Genomic DNA, 26923 nt, shown 5'->3' with positions numbered 1-26923 from the left:
CCAGCCCTGCCAATGAGTGTCGTTGTTGTGGTGGTTGTTGCTGTTGTTGTTGTTTTGAGGCAGGGTCTCTCTTACCGTGTGGCCGTGGCCGTCCTGGAACTCGAGATGTTGACCAGGGTGGCCTCAAACTCACAGAGATCCATTGTTTATTTCTCTCAAGTGCTAGTATTAAAGGTGTGCAGTGCTATGCTCGAGTCCTAAGACATGGGTTTTAAAGCAAACTTCACTGCACAAAACTGTAAGATCATTAAAGTTTACATTTCATAGTAGCTGGATTTATATGGCTTCCTTAGACAGTGTCTGGACTGACTCCATAGTTTCTTTCTCAAGGATTGTCTGAAATAATATACATATACATAATATATAAATTAATAAAATATTAACATATTGATACTAATATTTTATACATATACCACATTATTGTTTGTTTATATGTTAATGTTATGTGTTAATATTACATATTAATAAAATTTTAATAAATATTTACACACATTAATATAGGGGAAAAAAGAATTGCTTTCTAACATGTAGAGGTATTTAACTTAGAAAACCTGTTCATTGTGGACTGTGACTCTGATAAAAAAACCAAACAAGGAGACTTGGAGAACAGCAGGCACTGGATAATTGTGGGCGATTTCTTTTTAAGAAAACTGTTTTTCTCTGGTCCAAGAACATTTTCATTAAGTCGAAGATACAGCCCGTCAAGACCACATTTCTCTGCCTCTGGGATGGGTCAACTTAGCAGTGATAGGTAAATCCTTTCCTTCTCTTTTCGGAATACCTCACCCAGAGAACTCCATTGTACACATCAGACCCAGGGCAGCTGTCATCCGAACCCGCTGGGCCGTGCATTGTGCCTGCTGGACTGGAGGCCTGCCTGGTATGTGATATTTGAGCAAATCCCAGTGTGAAGGTTGTGTTTCAGTCTGTCCATCTCCTGCCGGCTCAATCTACCGCCATGACAGGTCGGCTCTCGGCCGCATCATCAGGCAGACCCAGGTAACCGCTCGTCCGTCTATCGTTTAGTGCATCTCCCCAGTCTATGGTTCTCCTTTTGAAATTCTGCTAATTCGTTTTAGTTAGCACAGCAAATAACGAGCTTCGATGCAGTATTTTCATGGTATTTTGATCATATCCATCTCCCCATTGCCTTCTCTTCTTCCCCTTCCGCTTCCTGTTGTTCCTGTTCTTCCTCCCAAAGAATCTCTCCTCTGCTTTCATGCCATGTGCGGAGCTAAAGCTAAAGTCTGTGTGTGAGGAAAAGAACATTTTCCTTTTTATTTTCCCCGTTACTCTCTTGCCCCCTCTTCCTTTTAAGTCCCCTCATCATGGACTCCTCTTCATATCCTATGTCTGGTGTATAGAGTTTGCAACACACGTTCCACATACGAGTAGAAACTTGCAGATTTGGTATTTTGAGTCTGGCTTAACATGATGGTTTCCAGCTCTATCCATTTTCTTGCAACTTAGGTAATTTTATTCTTCTTTACTACTGAATGAGGCAAAGAAAATAAAAACAAACAAACACAAAGAATACAAGTGCTTTTAGAAGAGCGTTCGAAAGCGACAAAAAAAAAAAAAAAAAAAAAAACCAAGGATGACCATCAAGGTAGAAAATAAGACTGGGAAAATACTGTGTGTAGTCCAATGTCAAGACTCCTTCTCCGCAGCTGCAGTTTCTACCTTCTTCATACACTGCTCACCCTTGGCCCTTCTTATTTTATTACCAAGAGAATTTAGATGATCGAGAAAGCATCTTCATTTAAGACTGCCAGAGACACTGGAAGGAATAAGGCATGATCAGAAAAAGCAAATGAAACCATGCGTGATACAGAATGAGACCAGGACTGGAGAGAGGTTTCAGCCCACAAAGTGCTTGTCTTACAAGTACCAGAGAACTCCAAAACCCAAGCATATTAAAAACAAACAAACAACAACAAAATACAGGCATAGTGGCACTTAAAAAAAAAAAATCAGGGCATGGCGACATGCAGACTGGAGAGGTGGGTCCCTGAGGCTTGCTGGATAGTCACTTTGGCCTGCTTGGCCAGATTCCTCCTTGTAGGCCTGTACAAAAAGAGTGTATAACAACAATAACAACAACAACAACAACAATAATAATAATGTTGATGAACATTTGTTGGGTTTCCAAGCAATAACTCCATGTTCCATAAAGCACCAGTTCTCTCCTGTGCTCTAGTTAAGACACAGTGAAATGATTGCGTGGTGCTCTAGTTTGTCACTTGTCTGAACTTTTCATTTTACCTCTAATTCTACAACCAAGAGTGTATTCATTTAAGCCACTTTTTTTAAACCAGGAAAACATTTAAACCACTTTTTTTTTCATTCCATCTTTTTCTTACAAAAGCTGAAAAAAAAAAACTTCATCCAAGGAATAAATGTTTGTTTTTCTTTCTCTGTATAAGGAAATTCAGAATTGTGTATATCTTATGATTCCAAACCATCTTTCTCCTCCTAAAATCATATGTCATATTTTTTCCCACCAAGTAAAGGTTAAATTCTAATCAAAAAACAGTTTTCAAAATACTTAACACATAAAAAAGAAATTCAGCTTTTCTGCGTGAAAAATCCATGGGGAGAAAAAGAAAACAAGAGCGCATGGTAGGTAAAACCACATTTTAGCTTAAAAAAAAAGATTATTAAATGCTTCCACACTTGCCATATGTCAGGAAGTGGCCCCCATATTGCTGGGATGGGGTGCTGGGTGCACTCTGGAGAGCAGGGCCCCTCAGGCTTCATCCCAGGATGCTTCTTGCTGCTTACCTGCCTTTCCTGCCACTACTACAGTGGAATGATTCCTGGGCCTCAGACCACTGCATTGGGCAAATTTCCTGCAGATCAACATGAAGATGAACTTTCATGAATTAATGCTGTTTAGATGAATTAAAGACTTTATAGCATTCCTGATTTGATTAAAGTAATTTTAGAAAGAAAGTTTAAGGAGATAGTTTTTTTTAAGGAGATAGTTTTGGTTGTTCTGCCAGAAAGAGATAATGAAGTTAGAATCTGGAATAGAATGTGCTCCCTCCTCATAGACTAGTAAGGAAAGGCTGCATAATAAGAAATACAATGAGCTTCTATAAATCACATAATTTATAATGAGCTTATGGAATGAAAACTTTATATTGACATCCTTCTGTAACTCCTCTTTTGTGTAACATTTTATCTATGAGGTAATTTTATAAAGAACGTTCGTCTAAGAAGGTATGAAAAGGCTGAGAGGAAAAAAATAAAATGTGACTCTTGGGGCTCTGCTCTATCGACTAATGTTTTTCTACCTATATGTATGTACAATTGACGAAATAGGTGGTCAGGCGCAACGTGTGTGTGTGTGTGTGTGTGTGTGTGTGTGTGTGTGTGTGTGTGTGTGTTTGAGTGTGTGCATGTGTGACTGTGCATGCACAAGTGCCTGACTTCTTTCTCCCTTTTCTTTCCTCTCTGGCTCACAAAGAGTCAAGGAACTCTGAGCCTCTACCTAGCCAGTGAGGGGCCCTTAAGCCAAAGAGAAAAGAGCCCAAGTAACTAAGTTTTTTCCCCCTCTTAATCCCCTGCTGCTATCAGCAGGAATTAATTTGCCAGAAGCCACTAACTTCAGATCCCAGAGAGAGAAAGAGTCAGTTGCCAGAAGCCAGCAACTTTTGGTCCCAGAATAGTGAGAGTTTAATTGCTAGAAGGCCCAGAAGAGTAAGAGAGAGTTGCAAGACCAAAGGTCATCAGCCTTTGGTTTTCCTCTGAAGCTGTGTCCCACTTCAGTACCTGACTCTGAGGGGGCTGACTCCCGACAGACTACCTACGACACATATGCAGGACCAAGAGTATGCATGAAATGAGTGACTCCTCTAGAATGGAGGTGTTTTGAATTGTTTTTCATTGTTGTTTGATTTGTTTTTTCCTACTTTCTCTGTTGAAGCACTAAGGGAAAATTCTAGAATACTAATAATTCAAGAATTCATTTTGTATCTGCCATCAGCAATGAGAGATTCTCAAATACTAGGGTCCAGTTACAGAGATACCCACTCAGACTGCTTTGTTTTTGTTACAAGCTGATAGACATTATCTTGACATCCGGAGGAGAAATATATTAGATTTGTTGGAGACACGCTAGACAAATATCAGAGCCAATTAAAGACAGACACAGACAAGCAAAAAATGGAGCACGTAAGGATGACTCCAAAAGGAGTTCTTGGACTTTGTCTGAATTGTGCAGTACCTTGAAAATGTTTGCATTACAGTGGAAACCTCTGTAGTTTTCCATGTAAACTTCAAGTCTCAAGATGAAAAAAATCCACCAGCTAGCCCAGTAACCTATATGTCAGTCTACATCTGACACAGAGTTATCTGTGTAGTTCAGTATATAGCTATCTGTATAGTTCACAATATAGCTATCTGTATAGTTCAGTATATAGCTATCTGTATATCAGCTATAGTGAGACATCAGAGCTATCCCCCTGGTCTTTTGTTAATTTTGACTGGTGGGGGAATCACTGTACGTAAGACTGTCTCCTTGGTATGTGTCTTCCTTAATGCATGCAGAAAAATTATAGAAAAGAGAAAGAGGAATCCATCTGGTTAAATAGAAGATGGCTTGGTTCAGTAACCATGCCTAGCAAACATACGCTCTCATCTCCCCTGGCTGTACTTGATACTGAAGCAACCATATTAGGTCCTCTTTTGTTACTGTTGGGATGTATCTATTCTAGGGATGTTCCTACTTTTTCTTCTTTTCTTAGCCAACCTTTGTGAAACTGGCTGTCGACATTCACTGGCCTCCCGCTCTCTCTCCCTAAAAATTCCTCAACCAAAATCAACAACTGTTGACTCCTTTGCAATGACCACCCACAATAGAGCCACCTGGCAATTTCTGATTGATTTCCAACAGGTTTTTTCCTCTGCCCCCAAAATATTTTTTTTCCTCAGGCAAGAAAGATGGCTCAGTAGTTAAAAGCACTGGCTGGTTGTATACACAGCTATTCCTGACTACTGTAGTGCCTCTCGCATGGCTCAGTGCAGTGTCACCGATATTGTTTCTACCCTCACTAGCTGCCTCTTATTTGAAAGCACAATCAAACCTAACGATTTTATTAATTTAGAAAAAGATACTTTTCTAGATCATATTGACTAATATTTAAGACCAAACCATACTCTTCTAACTGTGGCAAACTCGAATCCTTACTTCATGTAGTTTTGTTTTCAGTAACAGGGTTTTAGTAATGGAAAACAGAGGGCCTGCTTTCATACCCTTGGGACCTTTGCTTCGGAGACAAACTATCAGCTCTAGTCCTAAGAGGTGCACATTCCACATAAAATTACACTGCTGCAGGCCTGATGGGATTGCAATGGATACATAGAATGAGTGAAGACTTATAATCCCTCACCCCAAGGAAGACAGGAAATGTACGGTAGTTACAACTCCATAGAAACAAAACTGGGACCTCAAGCCAGCCTGGCTGGAATTATTAGAATCACAAGAATTATATTTATAAAAGGAGTGATTTTTTTAGGAGAAATGGATGCAAGTTGGTTATGAATATGTGGGCAAGTAACCCAAATATAAACATTAATATTGCATTTTGAGAACAGCAATTAGATATTTTTGGGTTTGGTGATGAAGAATCCTAACCGGGCAGTAATGGGAGATACCATAGTAATATGATAGAAGGGAACCAGAGAAGGGTATCAGAGGTTTTGAAACATTAATTATACATGTGCACTGATCGAATTAGCAGATATAATCATATAACTGATTCAGTTATATATGTTGACACAGTTTTTTTTTCACGAAGAGATACACAAAATCATAATTAATATGATTTTCTCTGAGCAGAGACTAGCCAGTGCTTCTCAGCTAGGAGTCACTTTCTTCTCTCTTTCTCTGCTCTGGAGGATACTTGGTAATCAAAGTCAGAAGAACCTTTGGTTCCCATCCCTGGGAATATAGCTGTTCCAGGGATCTTGTGAGTAGATACCAAGGAGGGTTGGTGAATATTCTGCAATATAAAGAACACTTGTCCCTACCCCTAAACAAAATACAACACACAGAGACAAATGGTGCGTTGTGAACCCTGAGGTTGTGCTATTTACTGGGGGGAAAAAACTTTCTATTTGGGTAGCTCAGCCCTTAGCACATACCTTTAATTTCTCTGGCTGAAATACAGACATGCCCTTAGCACACACCTTTCATCCCAAACAATGTAGGTAAAGCTAATTTGTAGAGGGAGTACCGACGTTTGAGAATGACATCTAATTGAGTGGCAAAGTGATGAGTCAGAGAAAGATCTGACAGAAAAAGACATGCCCAACGCTCACAAGGAGAGAGTGGAACGGGAAGCTGCTTGAGGGACAGCGCAGGGAGAAAAAGGAGTCAGTTTCACCAGGAGAGTTTTACAGAGACATGTTGCAGAGAAAGAACAAGCTAGATGTAGATGAAACCAGAACGAGCCAGAGACTCAGAAGCAGCCTACAGATTAGAACAAATTGCCAGAGTTAGTTTGAGGCCAAGCAGAGCAATTCAGAAGAAGCCAGTTTGAATCAGTCAGTGTGGAGAGGAGTTTTGAGCAAGAACAGCTGAGTTGACCAGCCAGCCAAAGTTCTGAAAGAGGTAGAGACAGTAAATTTATTCAGCAGTAAGCCTCAGAGGCTGAAAACAATTTTAGGCCTAGATTAGATTGTAAGAAGCCTAGAAGCTTCCAGAATTAGGCCTAGGTTAGTAGGCTGAGGCAATAAAACTCATAGACTCAACAGGACAATAAAAAAATTAATTGCACACACACACACACACACACACACTCTCTCTCTCTCTCTCTCTCTCTCTCTCTCTCTCTCTCTCTCTCACACACTCACCACTAAGGCCAGCAAGACAGCTCAGTCTGTAAATGCCCTGTTTCTTAGCCTGAAAACCTGAATTCTTTCCACAGAAGCCACACGTTAGAAGAAGAAAACAAACACCCCAAAGTTGCCCTCTGATTTGTATGTATACACATAGTTAAAAACAAACAAATAAAAAACAAGCATCAAGAAACATTAAGTCAATGGTGCCATAACTAAGAAACTTGGAGCTAGATTAAATCAGAGCTGTAACAGTGCATAAAAAGAACAAAAGGAGAAAAACTAGGTCAGAGTTCTTCAGAGAGCATCGTACATGGCCGTGATCAATATCTTCTTTCATCAAATTATCCACTAAGCTAATTTAAAATGAGTTATAGCCTCAAAATTACTTTTACATTATATTTAGGCTTTGCACGTACATATATCAACATGAATTAATGTCAGAAAGATAATTGCTAATGAACAAAGAGCAAGCCAAAAAAGAATACATTCATGATGATACTATTTTTTTATCAAATTTGAAAATAAAAAATAAAATAATATTTTTTCATGAATATACATGACTATATATGAACAGTGAAAATGATAATAACCAACTCAGGGTAGTATTTATGTTAAAAGAGAAGCGATTTTGTACAAAGGAATGGGGAGTTCATGAACACAATAAATCAATTATTTAGGGTTAGTTAGTGAATCCTTAAGTGATTTTATTCTTTTAGCTTACCACATATATTGTATTTTTTGTGTTGTACCAAAAAAAAAACTCAAGAAATAATGACAATAAGCTTCAGTTATAACGGGCTATTGGATAGTGAAGACCTTCCCCTTACGTTCTGTCACCATCTGCAGGTGGATCTAGCTATTGCAGAAAATTGTTTGTTTTCAGACAAAAACAAAAATAAATTAAGGAGCACCAAAATAAATTAAATCTACAAGGAATGGAGAATATGTACAGAAGTATAAAGGGCAAAATTTCAGCTACAGACATAGTCTGTTATCAGTAGATGTGCAAAATATATTTAAAAATAAAACAATATAAACACAAAATGTTTTATTGTAAGTACCACACAACCAGTGTCCTACAAGAAACAGAAACGAGTAGTATTTTTTTTTTAATTTACTTTTATTTTCTTTACTCAGTCACTGTAAACCTCACTCACTGACCCCTTCTGGTCACCCCCTTCCACAATCCTTCCCCCATCTTCCCTTCTCCTCTGAGCAGGCAGAAGCCCCCTTCCCTGGTACTTCAAGTCTCTGGGAGGCCAAGGGCTTCCTCTCCCACTGAGGCCAGACAAGGCAGCCGAGCTAGAAGAACATATCCCATGCACAGGCAACAGCTTCTGGGATAGCCCCTGCTCCAGTTATTCAGGACTCACATGAAGACCAAGTTGTACATATGCTACATATGTGTGGAGAGCTTTAGTTCTAGCCTGTGTATGTTCTATGGTTGTAGTTCAGTCTCTGAGAGCCCCAAGAGTCCAGGTTAGTTGACTCTGTTGCTCTTCCTGTGGAGTTCCCATCTCCTTCAGGGCCTGCAATCCTTCCTCCTGTTCTTCCATGAGTCCCCAAGTTCCATCCACTGTTTGGCTGTGGATGTTTGCATCTATTTGAGTCACTGCTTGGTGGACCCTTTCAGAGGACAGCCATGCAAGTCACAGAGACAGATCAAGGGAGGTCACTTGGAGGGAGAGAGGATGGGGGGTCAGAATCAGGTTGGGGATGGAGAGAAGAGATGGCCATGAGAATGAGTGGAAATCTGCAACTGACAGGGTTAAGAAGGTAGGGGTCCTTTCCAGGAAGAGACAGAGACCTGGGATAAGGAATGGCCCAAGAATTAATGGAGGCGACCTTAGATGTGACTCACAACATTGAGGATCTGAAACCTGAATAGGCCACTTCCTGTAGCCAGGCAGGAACCCCAGCGGAGCCATAGAGACTCTAACACATCCACAAAACTTTCAACAGATATTTATTCTGTCTACAAGAAATGCAGGAACAGGAGATGGAACAGAGACTGAGGGAATGGCCCAACCTGAGACCCATCCCGTGGGCAAACATCTATCCCCAACACTATTAATGATACTGTTATGCTTGCTGACAGGAGCCAAACGAGTAGTGTTTCACCCATTATGATGACTAACTTTAATTAATGGAAACTTGAGTAAACTGAATTGTGTACATTTAGTTACTCCCTAACACCAAACCAGACACCACCTTTTCTTGTCTTTACTCCCTTTTCTTCTCTGCCTAGTTTGTGCTAAACATGGCCACCATGTTAAACTCTCAACTACTTCATGTTCAGTCCAGAAGACAATGCCTATAATCCCGACACACAAAGGGTAGGAACAGGACAATCATATGTTTGAGGCCAGCCTGATGAAGAAGAAGGAAGAAGAAAAGGAAAGAAAAACAAGAGCTGGGGGCACAGTTGTAGAATTGCACATGCCTAGGACGTACAAGGCCCTAGTTCTCTCTCCAGAACTGCAAAAACAACCAATACTTCCTCCAAAGTCTCTTTAATTTGTGTAACTTTAATTTTAATCCTATTTTTAATGATGGTTCTTAAATGCTTTAACCTTCCTTGTAGCCCATCAAAGGTAGTAGAAAAGAAAGGACCTTTCCTTCATGTGTTTGCCCTAGCAAAACACTATCCAAGCGACTTTCTGAAGAACCTTTAAGTTTCTACTTCACACATTCCCTGGAGAACAAAGTCTGATCTCTTCAGTCTGGTTGTTAAGACTTTCTATACTTTGGACCCAACCTGTTGCTGAGTCTTACCTTGTCCAATCTCCCCTATGCCTCACCCCCACGAATCTCTACTTCATGTGTAATCAGTGGATGGAAACCCAAGTAAACTGAATTGTTTACCAACCAGTTTGGTTTCTGTGCTGGCCATTGCTAATTCTGAATGTATTCTTGGCATAACCCATTTCTTTCCAATCAGCCTGCCATTTATACTCCTAAATATTTCAACAAATGTGTTCACTATTTCTCCTAAATGTCAAATGTTGAAAGTCAGTTCCTAAGTGTATCTGAATACCTAACCTCTTGCTTTCCCACGTTATTTACAGATGGCTGCTCCATATTTCATCCTCCATAGAAATCCTACAGCTACTATTATATTTGAGATAACATAGCCCTACCCCCTGTCCCAATTACTACAGCACTTTCTGCCTATATCATTTATTTTGGAATAATCAGGTATTATTAATACTAAACTGATTCATTTCCTTAAAGTATTGTATGTCTTTATATATACAAGCTAAATTTTGGGAAGTCAGGACAATTTTACAGATTTTCAGGCTCCCTGCAAACCCACCATATTTCCCTACAAAGATCAGTGTTGCTGGTATTTTAGTTTGAGGAAAGTTAAAAAAAAACAACAGTATTTTTAAATTAATCATGCCATGTATTTTGACCATATTCACACATATCACAACTCCTTCCCATAGATCCTCCAAGATCCACTCTCCACTTCTCCCAAAATGGGAGAATCATATTCTCTTGAGAGAGAAAGAGAGAGAGGGAGAGAGAGAGAGAGAGAGAGAGAGAGAGAGAGAGAGAGAGAGAGAGAGAGAGAGAGAGAATTAGTTCTGTGTAGGCAACTTGCTGAGACCCAGATCCAAATGAAAAATAAGAAGAGGCCTAAAGATATATGTCAATGGTAGAGCATAGCATGTCAAAATGCCCTAGGTTCAATATCCAATATCGGACTGGATATGTAGCTCAGTTGACAGAACGTTTGCCTAGCATGCATGAAACCCTGGGTTTGATTTCCAGCCACATACACCCCAGCATTCCAGAGGCAGAAGGATCTGAGTCAGAGAGAGTTGAGGCTAGCCTAAGATATGAGATATTGCCTCAGAAATGAAATAAAACGAATACAGAAGGATATGGACACAGTAGTAAATTGCAATGGGCTGAAAATGTTTTGTTTATGTGAACCTAAGCACTCTGAGAGAGCTGTACTAATTTTGTTTTGTAAACAATTTGTTGGTATTTGTGGGAAAAATTTATCGTGGAAACACAGACGCCTATACTTTCCCAATTACACTCTTACATTAAAAACCCCATTCCATATTTACAAACTGTCTAAAAACAGAATGTGCAGGCATGAAACTGAAATGGACAGGTAGTCTAACTTTGGAGACTGACATATTGAAAACCTTGCAACTTTAAAAAAAAATGTTTGTTTCGTGCTGTTTTAAAGCCACTATTTAACCATTTACTAACATTTGTTAATACAAGTGTTAACAAGAATATAAACAGGATTTCAAAGACTGTGGGTTCAGAGAAAACTTCACGGGATTAAACTCTGTTTACAACCACTTGTTTCTACTAACAAAGCAGCGGAACAACGTTCCAGGGGGCAATGATCATTAACAATCACTAATGATTCTTCCACCGACTAACCACACAAGACAAACTGGTTTAATCTTGTTAAAATTAGAGGTTAGGTTGTAAAGCCCCGCCAGTATCCTTCGTGACAGAAATGCGGGTAGGAATGCACTACAAGAGAGATCCGAGGGTTTCCAGGCCTTCCGTCTCCATCTGGAAGCTCATGCCTCCACGGAAAAATTAGAAAGCGCCCAGATACTAGCAGTGAGCTAAAGCACTTAATAATTCAGACAGGCCTCAAGCCTTAACACAGCGGACCAATCTGGAGGGCGCACAGCATACTGGGATTTGTAGTTCTGTATTTTGCTACCCGGTTAAGTGGGCATTCTGGGTTGTGTAGTTCTCAGGTTGTTCGTTTGACTAAATCCGTTCCTGACTGGAGAGGCCCGTGACTCCACAGACGCCAGAGCTGAGCATCACGTGACTTCAGTCCTGCACGCCTTGAGTTCGCACTGCGGCTGTAGCCCGGGAGAGTTCTCGCCCCCGCGCGGCCGTTGCCGAGGAGACGGCGCTCGTCTCGCGGAGCGTTGCGCCCCCCCAACCTTCTCTGCAGTTTCCCCGCCCCCCTCTTCTCCCACCACAATGAGGTCCTAAGATGGCGGTGGCTGCGGCGGTTGGCGCCTAGTTAGCTAATGTAGACAAGGCGGCCATTGGGCTTTGGGCAGTAAGGGGAACTCCTGGGCCTCCCTTCCGCGGTCTTCGAGGAAGAACCGCTGCTGGTGGCGGCTCCTGGAAGGGCCGACTGCCACTCCGCCCTTGGCAGGAGGGGCGGCTTCGTTTACAGGTAATGCCTGCGGGGCTGCGGCCCTTGGCAACCGCGGGCTGGAGAGCTGGGTGGTGCAAGGCGGGCGCAGTGCTTGAACCGGGCCTGGGCCACGCCTGCCCGGTTAACTTTGAGGTCCCTTGGCTGCGCGATCTTCCCCCCCCAACCCCCACCCTCAGGCTGACAGCGAGTCCTCTCGACACTGACTGACACCACATCTCTGGTGAGCGTCAGGGCATACGCTGGCGCCTCCACGATCTTGCGGCCTCCGCTCTGGTAGATTTGAGGACCGTTCACGCGGTGCCCGAGATAGTCCCCTTCGGGGTGGAGGGCAAGCCGGCTTAGTTTGGGTGATGAGTCCTGAAAGAAGCAGGCCTTGGCGGCCTGAGGCCCAGCTACAGCCCTCCCTTCCAACCCACCCGCCAAATTCCATCCCCGGAGGGCCCCGGCAGCCCGAATGCTCCTGGGTGCAGAGCCTCTGCGGCCGGGGGATTTCCTCTAGTCGCTTTTATTCTTGGAGCAGAAAGGCCCCAGTAGGCGTTCCTGACCCCAGCTAGTAGGTTCTCGCTAAGAAAATGTTATTAATCCTCCTCGCTCCTCCCACTGCCCCCTCTCCACCCCTTGGTGAAGATCTAGTTTCTTTCCATTTAGAATCGGGGTTGGTGGTCGGGGGACAAACGAGAGGTCCAGTGGGATTCTGGCAGCATGGCTTGCTTTGCAGAAACTGCTGTTAAGGATTAGGTATTAGGCCCCCGTGGGGCGCCTGCTTGAACCAACTTTTCCTCGCGCGGCCCGCTCCTGCCGCAGCGCCTTATCCAAAACCAAAACAAAACACAAAACATTTTTTTTTCTTCCTTTCATGGCGGTTTTAGGATTTGTTTTGTGTAACGGGTAACAGATCGTGTTTTGGCGCTTAGAAGAAGCGGGCTTTCTGGGTGCCCCTACCACCCCCGCCCCATAACCGCTTTCCAGGCCCCGCCTTCTGTGTTCTCTGGTTACTAGAGCCGGTGCTAGAGAGCTTGTGCACCTGCTTCTGCCTTTTCCCTATCACCTTCCCGGTCAGGGCCACTGGCTGTCGTCGTTAATACTGAATTTCGCAGTTGAAGGTACACCTCGTAAATGTAGTGAAAAAAAAATTCTCATGCATAAGACCTTTTTTTTTTTTTTTAAATATAGGGTAGCAAGTTCTTGAGTAGTTTGAGTAACAGATTTAATGACTTAATCAGGAAAGTTAATTTTCTTCAAGGGTCTTTAAATGGCAGTTGGGGGCTATTTTTGTTATATTCCAAAGTGGGTGTTATACCCAAATTGTTTAGAAGGATCTTAGAGACTTGGGGTATCTAAACGTCTTTGTTGATGTAAATTGAGTTTAAAATTGTTTATAAATTACATATTTTTAATTTTCCGAAACATTAGGCCATAAATTTAGTGTTTGTTTTCAAAGTATAGAGTGTAAGATTTACTGTTTTTGTTTTTAATAAGCAGACAATTGCTTTGAATTGTGGAACAGAAAGGTATTTCTGAAATGGGGAAAATTTGTTTCTAAACAGGTTGACATGTTTCATATGTATTAAAGTTGGGAACACTTTATACTGGGGTATGCTGTCTAAAACCTGGTGCAGGATTGAAGGGTCTATTTAGTAAGCAAACACTTTGGGTGTGTGCTGCCTTTTGACCTGCCATTTTGGTGTATCTTCATCCCTTTTTAGAAAAGAGCTGTGCCATTCCTACTAGCTAAATAAGATGATGTATACAAGATGATGTATACAGTACTTTCTGGGATTCCTTTGTCTTTACAATTTTTTTAAACTCGTCTGAGTTTGAATTGTCATATGAGAACTTTGGGTAGCCTCTCTTCCCAAATCCATTTCCTCTCAAGTTATGGCCTTTCACCTTTTTTATCTGGCCTTATCTTTTATGATCTTTTCTGCTTTCTTAAATTTGTTATACCAACAACCAACAGGCATTAATTTTGTTATCTGAGGTTACTTTGAACGTTAGTAGGGGTAGTGCTTTGCCACTAAGAAGTTAGTGTTGGGACGTAAGTTCAGTTAAAGTTAAAAGCAATCATAATGGACAGTGTCGAAGGTAAATGACTAGGCTGGGGATTAGCTTATTGATGGAGTACTTATCCAGCATGTACTATAGCCTTGGATTTGCCCTCGAACACCAAATAAGTAGGAATGGTGGCTTATAAAAATCCCCTCATGAGGGATAGTAGAGGCAGGAGGTTCAAGGTTATTCTTGGCTGACCAAGTTGGTGCAGCCTGGGATGCATGAATGCTGTATAAAAATGAAGAAATAAAATGGTTAAAGGATGAGAATAGAAGAGTTTGTGTTTAAAATATTTTAGAAGTAACTGATCTTTAGTGTATATGGATGTGCGTATATGTGTATGCATCCATGCATGCATCTATCTTCAGAAGGAGTCTAAATTTTCTTTTCCCATGCCCAGTAAGTGACATGTACCTGTAGTCCTTGAAGTTAGGTAGCTGAGAAAGGAGGATCAGGAGTTTGTGGCTAGCCTGTCCTATATAGCCAGATCCAATCTTGAAACACACACACACACACACACTCTCTCTCTCTCTCTCTCTCTCACACACACACACACAAACACACACACACTCTCACACACCCTCTCTTTCACACACACTCACACACACACACAGATTGTGTGAGTGTTTTATCTGCATGTATGTATATGCACTGTCTCTTTGTCTGGTTCCAGCAGAACTCAGGTGAGGGTGTCAGATTCCCTGGGACTGGAGTTAAAGAGGATTGTGATCAAAGTGTAGGTGCTGGGAATGAAACCTGGGCTAGCCCAGTCTCTCTTGTGTTTGAAACAGGGTCTCATATACCCCTGGCTGGCCTCTAATTCAGTGAGTAGTTGAGGAAGACCTTGATTTATTTGTGCCCATCTCCCAAGCACTAGGATTCTAGGTATGTGCCACCATGATCTGCTAGAAATCCTATTTTAAAAATTGTTTAGTTTATTCTTGCTTTCTGTGAATGCAAACAGATATTTAAACTCCCTTTTGAGGACCAGAAGTGAGAGTGTTGTGCAGAACTATAGACTGGTAGTTGAATTATATCTCAATTGCAGTTCTCAGTGTTTTTGTTAAAACAAAATAGGAAAAAATGGAACTTAGAAGAAGTCAATGTGTTTAATGCTAAGTGATTGCATTGTGGTTGACATTTTGTGAGATAAAAAGAATTATACTTATAATTTTACTAAGAGAAAAAAAATTAGGGAAGATGGATAAGAGGAACGAAAATATAGAGTAACTGACTTAATTCACATGGGTAGAGTTGGGTTTTTCTTGGTGAAAATTGTCCCATTGTAAAGGAGTAAATATCAGCTGTGGTGGAAAAACCAGAAAGGAACAGTGACATTTATTCTTCTGAAGTAATCGTCATCTTCAAGGCTCTGCTTGGCCTCAAACTAACTCTAGCAATCTGTTCTAATCTTCTGGCTCCTCCTCATTCTCTGGCTTGTTCTCTCTTTAACTTGTGTCAGTTAAATTCTCCTAGTAAAACTGCCTCCTTCCTTTCTCTTTCAGTACTGCTTTCTGTTAAGTAGCCTTTCTTTACTCTCTCCGTGAGAGTTGGACATATCGTAATCTGTCAAATCTTTCTCTGATTTGTCACTTTGTCTGCAAGTCAATTAAATATCATTTTCAAGCATCGGTGCTTCCTTCTACAACTAACTTTTCCTTCATTGTTTGCGATTAAAGGTGTGTGCTAAGGGCTGAGCCGCACCACAAGTAGAAACAGGTTTTTCTAGTAAACAACACAATCTGTGGGTGTGATCAAACATCCTCAACAGTCACATTAGGGAATCTGATATGAGGCTAACAGGCAATGCATAGCAATACATTCATTTTATAAATGTGAGTGCTTTTAATGTACTATGTATTGACAAATGTTTGGGGATAAACCATTGAACAAAATAGAAAAGATGTATTACCCCAAGACAATACGTTTATGTTGTATAATATATATGACTCAAAGTTATGTCAAAAGTCAAAGCAAAGGCAGTCTCAGTTTGAAAGAATGAATAGAAGCAAAGAAAGCAGGTAGATGGTTTTCTAGAGTTAACAGAAGGAGCAAATAGGAAAGTCAAGGATGTTAGCAAGACATTTTTTGTAATATATTACTTGGTTGGAGCTAAGAATGTAAAAGATTAAAAGAGAAGATAAAGAAAAATAATGGAGGGAACATATTCAGAAGGTCAAGAACAGATTCAGCATAATTAGACAGTGATACAGTAGAATGCAAGAAGCAGGATCAGAGAGGAGGTTTAAGTTCCTGACCTTGAACCAATTACCTGCTCAGTGTGAAAAAGGTATTGGAAGGAGGAAGATAAAATAGAGGTTGGAATTGAGAGTAGACTCTTAGAAAAACCATATACATCCACAGTTCATTAAAGTAGGGAATGGGGGGGGCAAAAACTAAGAGTTATCAAGGGTAGGATTGAACAAAATGATGCACAAGGTGGGTAGTATCTTTGATGTGTACTTTTTAAAAGAGGAAAAGCTGAGGATTAGTTGATAACAGTAGTCTGCAAATAGCATCTTTTCTCAGCTAGCCAGAAGAACAGAAAAAATCACTTCTTTTGGAAGTGATTCAATAGGAATTGGTGCTTTGAGAAGGACTTGTGGTTCCGTTGACACAGAAGAGGAGAGTTAGGAGCAGGTGGGGATGCATAGGTAGTTGTCTATAGTACTCTGTTGCAAGTGTTTGATAGGAGGAGGTGTTAACTACAGGTATGGATTGGAGTGGCGTTGAAGATGGAGATTTGAGGATAATAGCAATAGCAGGGTGAAACGAACTGACTTTTGCTTAGAAATGTGTATGCTTATAAGAGTGATAAATTTAGTGTATATAACTGTTGGAAGGAAAGGGTCTTAGCAAACACATTTATATATTGGTGGATTGGCTTATGGGCTCATTCTTTCTCTTTTATGAAGTAAAGATATACTGAACAAATTTTGCTAGTGTTAAAATATTCTGTATAACTAAAACAAATTTATACCATAAAGAAATGATATGGCTTGGACAGATAACTCAGTGATTTTAAGAACATAAAGTGCCAGTCCAGAGGACCAGAGTTAGGTTTCACAGCATGTCAGGTTTACAACTACCTTTAGAGTCCAGCTCTAAGGGTATCTGCATTCTTGTGCATGCACACACAATTAAAAATAATAAAAATATATCTTTTAAAAATGTAATTTTTGAGTAGATAGAAATGTTTACTCTAACTTCAGTATTATATAGTATATACATGTATCAGAATCACATTGTACCCTGTATAATTAAAAAAAATTCTTGATCTGGTGGCACACACCTAGCACTTGGTGGACATGGGGAGGAGAATTACTGTGAATTTAAGGCTAGCCTGAACTACAGTGTGATCTAGGTCAATGTGTGCTATAGCAGCGGTTTTCATCCTGTGGGCACAGAGGTTACCTATCAGATAGCCTGTATATCAGATTTTTGCAAAATTACAACTATGAAGTAGCAACATTTGAGGAACTGTATTACAGGGTCACAGCATTAGAAAGGTTGAAAACCACTGTGCTAAAGTATAAGACCCTGTTTTAAAAAAAAAAGAATGGGGAAGTGTCTTAGGGTTTACTGCTGTGAACAGACACCATGACCAAGGCAAGTCTTATAAAGGACACATTTAATGGGCTGGCTTACAGGTTCAAAGGTTCAGTCCATTATCTTCAAAGTGGGAACATGGCAGCATCCAGGCAGGCACGGTGCAGGAGGAGCTGAGAATTCCACCTCTTGTTCTGAAGACTAGAGGACTGGCCTCAAGAGAGCTAAGGTGAGGGTCTTAGAGCCCACGCCCAGAATGATACTCTTCCTCCAATAAGGCCACACCTACTCCAACAAGGCCACACCTTCTAATACTTCCTGGGCCAAGCATATTGAAATCATCATTGGGGACCTCGTGGAGAGATTCCTCAGCAGCTGAGAGTATTTTGTAGTTGTTCAGTTCCCAGCCAGCACCCACAGGGTACCTTCTCTATAGTCTTAGGGTACTAGACATACAGATGGTACACAGACATACCTATACACATATGATGAAATTTTAAAAAATTACTGAGGAGGAGGAGGGGGAAAGGAGGCGGCGGGGGGCGGGGGGAGAACTACATAAGTAACTATACAGTGAAAGAAGTAAGTTCAGTTGGCAAAGTACATTGTGAGGTTAAATGCCTTATTTCCTTTTTTAGATAAGGTCTGCTTGTACCCCTGGCTTACCTAAAATTTCCAGTGATCTCCTGCATTTGCCTTCCAAACGTTGAATGTTCCAATTGAATGCTACATTTTATCGTAATTTGTCTTATCTTCCACTAAATCTTCAGAGTTTGGAGTTTTGTTTTGTTTTTTCCAATTTGAAAAAAGGTATCTTGAATTCTAGAAACTCAGTTTTTTAAAGACCCTTAAATACATTTATTTATATGTGAATGTGTGTGTACTTGGGCACATAGATAGAGGTCAGAGGACACCTTGTAGAATCAGTTTTTTCCTTTATCATATGGGTTCAGGAGTCAGATTGTTAAACTTGGTGGCAAGTACTTTTACTTACTCAGAGCCACCTCGTCAGCTTTTATTGAATTTTATTTTTTAGGTCTTAAATAGAAAGGGCACTGGAAAGATCTCATGGGTATGTTGTTTTTGTTTGTTGTTTTGGCAGTGCAAGCTCCAGGGAGCCCTTTGTCTGTGCTTTCCCAGTGTTGAGATTGCAGGTACATATCACAGCTGTTTTATGTGAGTGCTGGGAATCTGAATTCAGATCCTCGTTCTTTATCAAGTGCTTTACCAACTGAGCTTTACCCCAGGACCCCTTAGAAAAGTTTCATAGGAGGAGATACTAGTTCCTTTGAGAAATTTACTGAATGCTAATATATTGAGAATTGATACATATGCATATGTTATTTCCTAATTACAGTTTTATTTTCAGTTCTCTCTCTGTGTAGGTTGCACATGAGTACCCATAAAGGCTAGAAGATGTCAAATTACCTAGAGTTGGAGTTATAGGTGGTTGTGTGCCATTTGACATAGGTGTGGGAAATGGAACTCAGATCCTCTTCCGAGATGTGTATGCTCTTAACCACTGAGCCGTCTCTCCAGCTTCAGCTTTCTGTTTCTTTTAACCTACTGTAGCCTCCTGTCTCCACAAGTGTTAAGATTACAGACATAAGTCACCATAACTAGTTCTAGCTTTATGCTAATTTTGCGTCAATATTAGTGAACCCTTTAGACATATTTTATACTATTTTTTTTCTTTTTTCTTTTTTTTTTTTTTTTCCCGGAGCTGGGGACCGAACCCAGGGCCTTGCGCTTGCTAGGCAAGCGCTCTACCACTGAGCTAAATCCCCAGCCCCTTATTTTATACTATTAAGTTTTGTTTTTTTTTAAAGATTTATTTTATTTATTATATATATAAGTACACTGTAGCTGTCTTCAGATACACCAGAAGGGGGCATCAAATCTCTTTACAGATGGTTGTGAGCCACCATGTGGTTGCTGGGAATTGAACTCATGACCTCTGGAAGAGCAGTCGGGTGCTCTTAACCGCTGAGCCATCTCTCCAGCCCGTTTTTTTTTTTTTTTTTTAAACTCTCATTCAGTTTTACCAATGAAGACTAGGGCCAGTTGCTGCAGGGTGGGGAGAGGTGAGAGGGGAAGGAGGGGATGTGAAAAGTGAAAACCTGCTAGGTCAGAGAGGCAGAGAAAGAAAGGAAAGCTGACTTTCCTTCTTAGCCAACTTCCACTTCCAAGCAGCAGTCCTCTCTTTCATGATGCCATCTCAGAAACCTTCAAACTGAGTGCTCCTCCATTCTACTAACTTCGTGTCTCTTTCTGTCCTCCTGAATCCCTCTTACTCTCTGTTTTGTAGTAATCCTCACACTTCCTGTCAATTGGTTGCTTGCTCTGCCTTGAGACCTATGGTTGACTTTGTTTAACCCTGTTTACAATATTCAAGTAGAAGGCTTCTGGATGAAAGAAAGGTTTGTGCTAAAGCTGATACACACCACAACTAAAAACATGTTTTTCCAGTGAATAACACAATCTTGGGGTTCACAGTATGATCAGATACCCTGCAACAATTAGGTTATTAAATATTGTCATCTGAGTTTTTCTAAGGAACCTAATTCACTCTACTAAAAGAAGGCAAGGACACCAGAGAAATGATTCTATTCAACAGTAACAGATTTAATTAGGGTTACTTACATGAGTATGACAGGTACACCATCAAAGAACAGTCTCCTTTCTCCCAGCCATTGTTAATTGTTGTATATTCCTAGGGTGGAGTGGCCATGTGGACCTCAGCAGGCTCTCTTTCCATGAGAGACGGTCAGTGGTCCCAGTCTTGTATGGGTTTCATGCTCTGATTTCAAGATGGCAACAGCCCAGAGCACAGACTTCAGCACTCACCATACTATAGTACTCCGTAGGATAGTACACTTTTAGCCCTCTCTTCCACAGTGTTCCCTGAGCCTTGTGGATGGGTAGATGGGGGGAAGTCATACAGATATATGATTATTTTTTCCCGTTTAGTGGTGAGCATTGGACTACTTTGTTACAGCAACAGTGATTTGCTCTTAGTTCTTGGACTGCTTTTGAGTCTCCTCTGTAGCTGCTGTCCAAAGCAAAAAGAAGCTTCCCCTGCTAAAGTTGACAGCAGAAAGTTTATGGGCATAAACATAAATGTTTAGAAGAATTTTGAGAGGTGTAGCATGAACATAGCTGGCCATAGTGCTCTCACTGGGGCCTGCCACCTCCTTAGCCACAGCTGTTTGTTTTACAGCATGAAATTTCAAGTTTATATCCTTCTTCTGGAGTTAAGCCTTAAATCACACCAGAAAATGATTTTTATACCTCACAAAAGTCATGGCTCTTAATATCAGTGAGTGGGTCTTGATTTGAGTGCATATGGTGTTAACATACCTGAATAGTATGGAGTCAGTAACCCCTAGCCCAGCCTCTATAATGGTGTTTGTTTGTTTGTTTGGCACTAAGAAGGATAGCCATCAAGGAGGGAGCTCACTTCTAACTTGATTTCTCTGTATTCTGACCCATGATGTGCTGTGTTAAGAGTTGTAGGATCTTAAAATTCAATTATGACATGTGTCCAGTCTCAGTAACAGTAGCTTGTGTTGTACCTCAGAGGGAAGTAGCCTGCCCTAGGTATTGGTTTTAGGAGTAATCTTGTGGCTTCGGGAGTACCTTTTACAGTTAGATATACATATATCCTTAACCAGTGTTCTTGTTTACATAGGCACAGATTATTGTAGGGTTTTCTTCAACACTTTGTCAGTGGTATAATTTATGTCTTATTCAACCATAAACTCCCAAGAGTGCAGGGCCTCTGTACCTTATGTGGATAATTTCCCATCCTTGTTCCTTTAGTTGTGTTTGTACTTTCCGTTGCTTTTCTAAATCTGTAAGGTACTCGTTAGCATTATATAATAAGTCCTCTTAGAGCTAGGTAGGATATCTGAAGGATCAGCATAATTTGTTCTAGGCTTGTGCCAGTTAGTCTTGGGACTCAGCACCAAAGGAGATACAGGATCTAAGGGGATACATATACAGTTAGTAAGGTTCATTACAGCACAAAAAGATCCAGTGCTTGTATGAATTCTTCCTCAGAAGGGCATTTTTGGATACAGTTGTGTGGCTAGGAGCACAATCTATGATAGTTCTCTAAGAATTGTTCCACCTCCTAATCCTGGGGCATGTGTCACATTCCCGTATCCCTTGAGTAAAGGGGAGGTTGGGAGTGACACTATGCCCTCAGCCTGCTCTCTGTGTTGGGCTTTGCAGGCCTGTCACTTGGACAGCTCTGCAGCCAACATACTTTATTAGCTACACCGTCTGCAAAAAGTGCCTTTGCTGAGCAAAGGGAATCGAGTTCCATTGTGCCCTCAGCTACAGAGTAAGTAAGGTGAAGTGTTCAGGCCTAAAGCCCTTCCAAAAACCTCACTAGCACAGCATTTGGCTGTCCTTCAGTCTTTTCTCCCTAGAAACCGGGACAAATTTTGCCACATTTGTTTTTGTCAACAATAATACCTTTTTGTTTTTCCTTCTTGCCTTCTTAATTGCTTTTACACTTCATGAACCTGCCTATCTAAGTCAAATCTGCTGGAGCCTCTCCTACTTTTTAAAGGTACTGACCCACAGTGAGGGTCAGCAAAGCTACAAAAGACCTACTGTATTAGTCAGGGTTTCTATTCCTGCACAAACATCACAACCAAGAAGCAAGTTGGAGAGGAAAGGGTTTATTCAGCTTACACTTCCACATTGCTGTTCATCACCAAAGGAAGTCAGGACTGGAACTCACACAGGACAGGAACTTGGAGGCAGGAGCTGACGCAGAAGCCATGGAGGAGTGCCGCTTATTGGCTTGCATCCCCTGACTTGCTCAGCTTACTCTCTTATAGAACCCAGGACCACCAGCCCAGGGATGCATCACCCACAGTGGGCTGGGTCCTTCCCCCTTGATCAGTAATTGAGAGAATGCCTTACAGCTGGATCTCATGGATGCATTTCCTCAAGGGAGGCTCCTTTCTTTGTGATAACTCCAGCTTGTGTCAAGTTGACACACAAAACTCGCCAGTACACCTATACCAGAACTGAGGCCTCCACTGAATTTCCTTCTTTCTTATCTCTGTAGCAAACATAATCCAGTCTCTCAAAGTGAAATGAATATTAAACACTGCATTTATCATTACCTTGTTTTCTGCCGCCTCTAGATTTTTCTTATGTGTCCAAGTTTGTTTGTTTGTTTTGTTTTGGTTTGTTTTGTTTTGGTTTGGTTGTTTTTAAATCCGAGAAGGGTATTTAGCTCAGATCTTATTTCTATTCTTTTTTTTCCTTAGGCTGCCTCACCAGCTATAAGAAAGACCAAGCCAATGACCCATCTCATCACCTTCTTGATCCACTTTAGCTGTCAAAGCAGAGACTAAAATGGAGGACACTAGCCGTATGTCTTTCTTAGGTAGTCCCTCCCTTACATGGGCAAATTTCTTTGAGCAAAGAGTTCATCATCATAGCATGTCTTACCTGCTGCTGCATCTTCCTTACAATCCCATTCCAGATATGTTTCACGCAATGCACCAGTGCATCAGCCGTTTAAGGGATGTGCTTGACTCATGTGGCGGATCATATTCATTAAGAAGGCATGCTACATTATACGACAGAGGAATATAGTCCCTAGCAGTTCTGCCCTGACTCTCCCTTTGGGCAGATAGCTTGCTTTTAGTCACAAGTCTTAAACCCATAGCAGAACAGCAAGGAAGCACACTGTTCAGTGCCACGTGGAGAACTGCCTTAGTGGGTTTACCTCCTTGAACATTTCTACTCAGATGGTTTAACTTCAGTTGCATGCCTAAAGGATAATCCAACTGCTCCTCTTAAACTAATAATTAAGCCCTTGTTTGGATAATAAGTTTTGTTGCTTTTTCTATGTTGAGGTGAAAAAAAAGTCTGATCATGGCTGGATGGTGGATCCAGCATTTATCCCAGCACTCGGGAGGCAGAGGCAGGTGGATCTCTATGAGTTTGAGGACTGTCTGGTTTACAGAGCTAGTTCTAGGACAGCCAGGGTTACACAAACTCTGTCTCAAAAAACAAACAAAAGTTTGTTCACTCCAAAGAAACATCCAAGTCAATGAGTCAGTTTTATTGGGTTTACTTAAAGGAATATAGGTGACCCCCACACAGTTATGTCACAAAAAGTCACACTGTAAGGCTAGAGAAGAGTGGTTATGCCTTGTCACTCTTCCAGAGGACATGAGTTTGGTTTTCAGCACCCACATTGGTTGTGAGCTGCCTGTATATAAAGATAATCTCTTATGCACTGTATATTGATCCGAGGCAAGATTAGAAGTGGAACATCTGACAGAGAGGAATTCTGGGTTTGAGTCAGGCACAGGGACATTCGTCTGGATATAGAAGATGGTTGCATGAACTCAAGACCAGGTAATCAACCAGGTGTCAGGACTTAGACTAGAATAAATGGGATAATTAAGACATGAGCTACTTGGAGAACAGGCCTAAGCATTTATTTATAAATTTAAGTCTCAGAGGCATTATTTTGGGGAACTTTTGCATGGGTGGGAAAGCCCACGGTTACAAATGATGCTCAACATGGAGCATGACCCCACAACTACCCTGACATTAAGAGTCTCTTGCAGTACTGAACTGACTGCTGGGCGAATCAAACTCCAGGGACTCTACTATCCTTCTGGTCCCTGTGGTCACTTATACATGTGTGGCATCTCTCTCTCTCTCTCTCTCTCTCTCTCTCTCTCTCTCTCTCTCTCTCCTTTCACCATCATACTCTAGTCGTGGAGTCCTGAGTGCTTTGTTTGTTGTTGAAGTCCTGCCTTTAGTTAGCTTTCCCCCTCCTACACAGTAGGGAGCTCCCAGGACCAAATTAGCTGAGTTGAGGAACACAACACAAGGCTGGTAGGAACATCAGAAGGAGTGAATCTTACTAATCCAGTACACATGGTTCTATGCTTTTAAAACATTTCTTGTTTTGAGAAGGGGTGGCTCATGTAGAGATCAGAGAAGCTGTAGTCAGTTCTCTGTACCATGTAACATCTGAGTGTAATTGTAATTCTGAGGACTCTTCTATGCCCCACTTGTTCCCAAATAAATGACACAGAGACCTTATGTTAATTAGCAAGCTGCAAGTACTATTGCTGGGTAGATACTCATCTATTCTAACTCAGTCATGCTCGCCTGGACTACTTCCCAGCCATGTGCCCCATTACTTGCCATTTGAGTTTTGCCCTGACTTGCTCTGCTCTATGTGTGTCATTACTCCCTTGGAGACCTGCTCATGGTGAATCCTCCTAGTCCTTCTCTTCCTCTCTTTCCTTCTACCTCTCTCTGTCCTTGGAACTCCCTGGCTGGGATAAGAAATTCTGCCTTCTCTCTTCTGACTAGGTGTTGGCTAATCAGCACTTTATTAACCAGAGGTAATAGAAAACAATCTTTACACATCATCGACAGAGGAGATGATCCAATAATCATGACAGTGCCAGTGTCCAGATTGCACCAGAACTCTGGGTATCTATACAGTGCACAGAACCATCCTGATTCATTCATGCCCTGCACTTTACTTAGTTCTAAATTTAGCACAAGTTTACAATGTAAAACATATTCTCCTAAAATACATTATTAGTTTGTTCCAATATACAAAACTTTACTAGTTGTTGAGAAAAGATTTTTTAAAAAAATTGATATTTTCTCCAAATTATATAGTTTTTATTTTAGAAATGTAAAGTGTTTAAAGTCCATGATCTATGCATACATCTTTAGAACAAGCTGTGAGTTTTAGTTATAAATTTAGCACAAATTTAGAATGTAAAACACTTTCTTCTCAAATATATTTTTAGTTAGGCAGTGCTGGGATCAAATTCAAGGTCTTACACATGCTAGGCAAACTCTGAACTGCTGAGTTATATCACCAGCCTTATTTTTGGTGTTTTGTTTTTGTTTTGAGATAGATTTTTCACTCTGAAGCCAAGTGCGCCATTGAATTTGCCAGTTTCCTTCCTTATTCTTCCTAGTACTAGGATTTCAGGTTTTAGCTACCATGGCCAGTCTCTTGCCAAATACATTCCTAATTTATATTAAAATGGGCTTACTTTGTAGCTTTACTTACAGAAAGCATAACATAACCCATTCAAGGAAAATTTTAATATTTAAGAATTTTTGCTTAATAACTAATCATCTATTTACTTATTTTTAAGTGTGTGTGTTTCTGTGTATGTGTGTTCACATTTGTGTTCATGTGTGTGTTTATGTATATATGAAAATGGCTGCATTTGTGCCAGGCACACATGGAGTACGCGGGGAGGTTGGGTGTGGATTCTCATCTTCCACCTTATTTGAGACTGAGCCTTTCTTACTGGACACTGCTGTTGTCCATACATTTCTAGGCAGGATTCTCCTGTCTGCTTTCCGTCTCTGCACTAGGAGCACTGTTTGTACTCCTTGTAAGCGTTTGCCTCGGCTGTAGGGATTTGCACTCAGGCTGTTGGCTTGTGTGTTAAGTACTTTGCCTGATGAGCCACTTTCTCAGGCCCACTTTTCCCTTTTAAAATGGTTTGCTTTTAATGCTTTTAAATACAGGCTCACTTTTATTGCCTGTCTAATTTTGATCTTTTTTCTCTTATATAACTTCCCCATAAATAAAGATACTGCATTGTCCAACCTTTATAATTATACATGTAGAAGGATGATTAACATCTACAAATTAAGTGGATGTAAAACTGTTTGCCTAATGGCATTTATCCTGTCATCTTATAGGATAATAATATCCAGTTATTTATCATGCTTGAAGCCCAGTGTTACATCGTTGCCCATTATTTAAGATAGGCTAGATATGGAGAGGTATAATCACTGGGATGTAACAGTTTTGTTCTATTTTGGGGTGTGTTATTGTGTAGCTCTTGTTGTCCAGGAATTTGCTCTGTAGACTAAGTTGACCTTGAGCCCCAGAGATCTGTTTGCCTCTAACTCGAATGCTGCTGGGCTCTAAGGTGTGTGTGTTTTGATTCTTGGTACATTATTGCCAAAATGCCTTCTAGAAAGACAATACTAGCTTATATTCTTACAGTATCTGAGGATTCAGTTTGCTTTTAGTATCAGTCAGTATTATATTAGAAAATAGTTTACGTGAAATTTAACAAGTTTAATATTTTATTATTTTAGTTTGCAGTTGGATTTGATTATTATTTTTATTTTATATTTAATTTTTTCTTTTGTATACTTTTTTCTTGTTTTTCTTTTTTGTAAAGAAGTTGGGGGCTGTAGACGTGGCTCAGCTAGTAGTGCGAGCATTTGCTGTTCTTTCTTTGGTTCTCAGCATGTTAACTATACATT

The 26923-nt window shown here is 40.8% G+C and overlaps 1 protein-coding gene across 24 annotated transcripts in view; it reads left to right on the top strand.

Annotated features, from left to right (window-relative positions):
• Window positions 1–11583: 11583 nt before the first annotated feature.
• Pcm1 (pericentriolar material 1) overlaps window positions 11584–26923 on the top strand; it is a 97010-nt gene continuing 81670 nt past the window's right edge. For 11 of the 24 annotated variants that reach the window (XM_063275772.1, XM_063275770.1, XM_017600257.3 and 8 more), the window contains exon 1: window positions 11618–12028. The gene's annotated coding sequence lies outside the window, so the exon portion shown is untranslated. Of the gene's footprint in view, window positions 12029–12134; window positions 12231–12978; window positions 13114–18718; window positions 18766–22902; window positions 23022–26923 lie in introns of those variants that run through there. The other 13 variants (XM_063275766.1, XM_063275765.1, XM_006253188.5 and 10 more) reach the window with 10 other exon arrangements.

Source organism: Rattus norvegicus, chromosome 16 (assembly GCF_036323735.1).
Source record: "Rattus norvegicus strain BN/NHsdMcwi chromosome 16, GRCr8, whole genome shotgun sequence".
Taxonomy (NCBI): domain Eukaryota; kingdom Metazoa; phylum Chordata; class Mammalia; order Rodentia; family Muridae; genus Rattus; species Rattus norvegicus.
Note: the sequence above shows the minus strand (reverse complement) of the source record. Positions and strands in the feature narration are given on the sequence as shown.